The sequence below is a fragment of the Ambystoma mexicanum genome, chromosome 5p, assembly GCF_040938575.1.
Source record: "Ambystoma mexicanum isolate Mex_15411 chromosome 5p, UKY_AmexF1_1, whole genome shotgun sequence".
In the NCBI taxonomy this organism is placed as follows: Eukaryota; Metazoa; Chordata; class Amphibia; order Caudata; family Ambystomatidae; genus Ambystoma; species Ambystoma mexicanum.
The window spans coordinates 951249602-951255952 of record NC_090930.1 but is presented as its reverse complement, the minus strand read 5'-3'; positions in this window follow the sequence as shown (position 1 = coordinate 951255952).

Sequence of the window (6351 nt, the reverse complement as noted above, 5' to 3'; positions counted from 1 at the left end):
TCAGGTGACATAACAACACGCCCATTCAGTTATCCAGCCCACAGCTCAGCCCAGCCCACTGCAAGGAGCTAGCCCACAGCCCACAGCTCACGGGAGGAAAAGATACTCGTAAAATATTCTCGAGTAAATAGTAACACACGAAATAATTACTTTGGTAAATGCAGTCCTCCTTGCGGCGTTTCGCCACTTCTTAAAGCTGGTGCTTCCTCTTGTCCATACACAAGTCCATAGATGACAGAAATGGATCCAATTAAGTTACGAGGCAGCAGCTCCAACGGTAGTGGAAGTCTCCTCTCAACCGCAAAACCTTACACTTGTCACATTTGATGCGCAGAAAGTATTACTTTGGGGCTGTTGGTGAAAATGACTCCACTTTGTGACACAATATAGACCTGCCCTCTAGTATACCTGCTGCATTTTGTGTTATCTCGTCAAATTCACTGCCGCCCCTCCAATTGCTCCTCCTGCTGCACACAAAATTCCCCAGCAAGCCGTTGATGGCTGCCCTCTGCCACCCGTCCTCCCAAAAACCGTCCAGGGTGGGGTGACCATTAACTGAGTCGGAAAGGCAATGTCAGCCAAATGCCATATGCATTATTTGCCGAGCCCTTTCACCATAAAGGCCATAGTGGCCAGGCCAACGCTACACCCCCCATGCCGGGCTATGGCTTAATGCATATGCCCCGACACTATACGCCACCATCCCCACCTATTTCCCCTCATATATTTCTTCTCCCTTGTCTTCCTTGTACCTCACCCCATAGCCTACCTCTGTCATTCCCCAACTATCCTTTGCCAATGACCGTGTTTTTAAATATATATCTCGTACTTTCCTGATATTACTCATGGTGACATGTACCCATAACCTAAACAAGGCCCAAAACTGTACAGTCTCCCCCTTTCCAGCCCCCAACTCTATCTCCTCTCCTTTATCCATTTTATCCACATCCTTGGCACTCCCGAGCACATCCAACTGCTCTTTCCTTCCATTATTTCCTGCTGCCAACCATTACTTGTATAATCAACCTGACCCCATACTGGTCTTCCTCTCCCCTTTTAGCCAAATCCTCCCCCTTTCCAACCATTTCTATTTTTTTAGTGTTCCTTAAACGGCAGAGTACTCCTCTGGCTAAATCCCTCATTAAACACTAAAACTCAAGTGTCCCTTTCCATGTCAGCCAATGCACCTTCCCTTCCTTTCCGTGTTCACCTTGTTGCCCACTGGAGCACCATTCCAACCGAACCGACACCTCCTCACACCCTCTTCCTGATCACACCACCTCGTTCCAGTGAAAGAAAGAAAAAGCCTGTTCTCTTCACTGCGCCGCAGCATGGGGCGCACCCCCCCTTTGCTGGTGAATCACTGCTAGAGAGGAGTCATCCAAACTGCCTCCCAAATTTTCTGCGGGTGAATGTGCCCCAACCAACTTCTGCCACCTTTCCTTCCGACCTCAGGAATGTCCAGTTCCCCTTCTGCCGCCGCTCTCTTGGTGGTCCGCCTTAGTACCTCACAATATTCTGTTTGCGTTGGCTGAGGTCAGGACCACGGACAAATACCTAATATCTACTGTTCTTATGCATTTTACCTCATATTCTATTTATTTATGTACCCTCCACCTTTCCCATTCCACCTCATGCACTTTTCCCCTGCTCAGCAGGGAGGCCTGCAAAACCCTGCCACTTGGGCCACCGCCCCCTACCAGACAAAATGCTGGCACCAAGCTAAGGGGTGCCCCACGGACCACCTTCCTCTCACACCAACACCCTATGAAGTGTCCCTCCCACTGACCTCCCTCCAGCCCAGTGGCAGCTGCCGATGCTCCATGCACCCAGAGAATGTTTATTTTATGTTTTATTATTTATTTATTTGTTTTATTATTATTGTTATTTGTATTTCCTCACTTAATGCACTCACCCCTACTTTCTATATTTTGGCCCTTACCTAACCCAAATGCGGTGTTAAAAAACCCGCCATTTACTGGTGAGAACCGGCACCGCACCAAAATGGGTGCACCGCGAAGCTCCAAAGGACGAAATATCCATGCCCTGCTCCCGCTCACTCCCCTATCCCTCCTCCCCATTGGGAACGCTGCATAACCCAGGCCAGCATGCGTGGATGCATGCAGCCCTGCACCTGGCCTCTGGGCTAAGTTCCCACTACTGCAAATCACAACAGACCAGACCGACACGGAACAACTCAGAGAATGGAGTCGCACCGATGTGCCGGCCACCCACTCCTCTTGTTACCAATCTCTGTGGGACCCTCAAGCCCACTCATTGTGCCCACGTGCCGACCCCCAAACCACCACAGTAGAGGGGCCAGCGAAGGTCCAGGCAACATGAAACGGCATCAACCGCCCACTGCTCCTGAATCTTCAGCTGCACCCCTATAAATAGAGAAAAGGGGGCGGTCAGCCTCCTAGCGCGGCTCACTGGCTGTGGTGCAGCACCCAAACCTCCCTGGGGAGCAGCACACACTACATGCTCATCTGGGCCCCCCTTCATACAGAGAGAAGAAGAGGAGAGCATTCTTTCAGACAATGTACAAGGAAAGAGTTGAGACATTTTAAAATTGTAAATGTTTTACTCACATGTCGCACTGTGTTCCCTCCCAAAACCTTTAGATGGTTCAAATATGGAGATTTGTTATAAAAGTACCACAAAAGTAAATGAACAAAATTCTAAGGCTGTAAGTCTCTTAAGATTCTTAAAGGAGTTCAAACAAGCAGTGGCATGTCTGCTAGAAAACCACCTCAGAGGAATCTATACCACAGGTTGACAAATAAGGAGTGCGAAATGTAAAACCAAGCTACCAAAATATGCGAGGGAGCTGGAGTGGGAATCCTGTTCCACAGGAACCTTCCATGGATAACAACTGAAAGGCAAGGAGGACAAGCGCACAGTATTCAATGGACTCATCGTCCCATGCATGCCAACACATGTTTACTTGTATACCCTGAATCAGCACCAAGAAGAATTTATTGTAGAAATCCTCATGAAGTACGATTTGGAGTGGATGTGACTACAGTGGTATTTTAATTTAACATACTTTATCTCTCCAGAGGTAGAGCTATCTTAGTTTAGTTCCAGAATGAGTTAATTTGCTCAGGATGAATATTGATGATCACTGCTCTGTAAAACATGTCCCTACTTCACAGCAAACTCAAATTATGAATCATGAAAAAAGACCGAAACCGTTGAGGGCAGAAGAATGCATACTACAATGGCAGGTCAATTGAGAGTAGGGTAGCAATCTAAAAACTGAATGCTTAAAGCACATACATTTCTTTTCATATTAGATATGTTTTTTTGTATAGCGTCATAAACCAGTGAAAGCGTTCGTAGGTAGTGGAGAAAAGAAGTGTTTTCAGGAGTTTTCGGAATTCAGAGGTTGGAGGTGCAGCATATAATGGCAGGTAGTTGGTTCCAAATGGAAGCACCCAATTCTGATGAGGTGCAAGCTCTAAGGTGGAAAGGTCTGACAGAAGACTCCGTTCAGTGTAGAAGATTGAAGGTTGCGAGAGTAGTGGTAGGCAGCCCATTTGTTATTCAGATAGACTCTGCTTTTGCCATGAATTGCTTTGTGAACATGGCATAGGAGTTTGAATTGCAATTGTTCTTCGATGGGCAACCAATGATGAGACTTCAGAGTGGGTTTCATGTTGTCTCTTTTGGGCAAATTGAGGATTAGTACCCAGCGAGGGTCAATGAGCTTGTTACAAGCAAGCTCACACAGGCCTTACCTTGCTGAGAAGGCTCTGAAGCCTCTGCTTCACCGCTGTGGCTCCGGGGTTCCTTCCATGACTGGCCGCCATGGAATGGGAGAAGGAACTACTTGTAGTCCCTTCTGCTGATCACCAGCGGGCATTTATTTTTGCATTTATTTTCTCGAGTCCAGAAACGGTTGCAGTGCCATTTCGCGACTCTAGAAAAAGTGCAATTAGTACCCTGGTACGATGTGCCGGGGTACTAATGGCGATATGAACCTCGGAAGGGGGCCATTACCAGTCTGGTAATACCCCCTGGGCTCCGCTAAAGTCCTCGCTTTGCTCAGGCTTCTAACTATGCTCCCAGGGGATTACCCAACCGGTAATGGCCCCCCTCCCCAGGTCATATTGCCTAAATAATCTGACTGTCGGGTTTTGGACAACATGGAGTTTGTGTAGAAAAGAGGCTTGAAGACCAGACAACAAGGGATTGCATTAAAACAGAAGTGACAAGACAGTAGTTAAGAGAATACATATCTTTTGTCTGAGAGAGAGTAAGTGCAGCCCCAAATTAGGACACGACTAGTTAGGGTTATATTATTCACCCCTTTAGGGAATATCGGGATATAAAGACGCTGGCAGTGGGGTGGAGGGGAAAGTATGTATTTATTTAGTATGTGTATGTTTTTTTAATATAAGTAACTGCTTAACTTTTCAATCCATCCATGGCCTGCACTGCTCAATAAAGCACTTTGTATGGCAATGCGGAATGTTGGCAGAACAACAATGGACATCCAAGTATTGGATGGTGCATGAAGAGAACTTTAGAGGGGAGAGAACACAGAAAGGAAACCAATAAAAATAACGGTTGGGGAGACCGCTAGGGGGTGCTAACAAATAGGGCTGCATAGGCTCAGGGCTTCCACTCCCTTCATTAAAACATGATGGGCCAGAGCTACACGGTGGCACCTACGAGGTGATTGAAGTGGGTGAGGGTTTGAAGACGATCACCGGCTAACGCGCAGTGGAGCCAGATCAAAGATGAGTCTTGGGAAGGTAATTGTAGGATCGAGGCCCACTAGAGAAGAGGACCCGAAGGATGCAGGAGCACCATGCAATAGGAGCGTCCCAGCTCTTAGGCAAGGACGCAACCACTGAGGGGCAGCGAGGCTGCGGCCCGTGCGCCGGACCCAGGAGCCGCAGTGGCAGAGAGGAGAGGGAAACCCAAAGTACCCATGTGCAGAGGAAGGGAAAACAGTACCAAAGTTGGATCGTCGACCAGACGGTAGTGGGAGCCTTTGTAGCGATGCCCATCTCTTGGAAGCCCTGTGGTGAGGGCTTGAATGGCCCAGAGATGACTTTGGAGGTTTGTTGGGAGCAGTTACACCTTTCCATCTTTACGCACACAAGACCTCGATCTCGTGCCAGTATAAGCTAAATGGAATTATAATGTTATATAGAAGGCAATATGACCTGGTGCGCCTCTCGAAAATGTTCCCAACGGTGAGCCCTGGTTGCTGGCACGGATGCAGGGGAAGAGTGTAGTACTGGCACATGTGGTGGACATGCCCAAATATACAATGTTTTTGGAAGGAGGTTCTGGGACGGATCAAGCCCCTAAATGGCATAGAAAGGTATCTAGACCCTTTTTTGTTGTTGTTTAGCCTAGAGGAGAGGTGCCTCCCCAATATGGTCCATTTTGTCCTCCTTGCAGCTAGGGCCTGTGTCACGGTTGTATGGAAACGGTAGTCCCTTCCCAGTGAGAGATTATGGGCAGTGAATGCGAGGGAGATATATGCAATGGAAAAATGTACGGGTGCCCTTCACAACCTTCAACCGTCCAGGGAAAGGGAATGGCTAGCTTTTCTGAGGAAGTACAATGGGGAGGGAGGTTTAGCCAGGATGGGAGACGATGAGTAGAGGCCACATAGTAGTCCCTAATCATAGTGAGTGTACGCAATGATAACTCATGTCCCCCAGAGAATATTTGCACTTGAGAAGTCAGCAGGGGCTGTCGTAACACAGGTTTCAACAGTGGTAATGACCTATCTGATGGGGGAAGATGGAGCGGGTGGAGGCAGGGGGGTGGAGGTTGACATTGTTTGTGATGGTTAAAGATATTCACAATATGTGTGTGGACATGCGTTGTTTTGGGTTATGCAATAAAGTTGAATTTATTTTTGCAAAGTATTTACAAAAAAGAGAGTGCGCAGAGAGCAAGAGGAACAGCTAAAATGCTTGTGTCGGCCTGTGACCTGTAGCAGCCCCACAGGCCATGGAGACTCCTGCGAGCTGGGCCACATATCATATGGCAGAGGTAGACCAGTGTGTAGTGTGAGCCCTGGGCTGTGTGCCTGGTGCAGCATGGGCACCCACATGGCCTGAGGGCATGTCAGCCCGCCTTGGGCCAGATCAGGTGGGCCCAGAAGATAACAGCTCAGGCCACCTTTGCAGGATGCCTGGGAACCGAAGGTACCTGAGACCTAGCATGGCCCGCCCCAAGGCCAGACAAATCTTGAGGGATGGAACACAACGATAGAAAGGGGGCATGCTTTTTAGATGACAAGTGGTACTGGATGCATCTGACAACAGGCCTGCAAAGTGCGGTCTGACTGCAGGTATGAGTGCACGACTCACGAGAGAC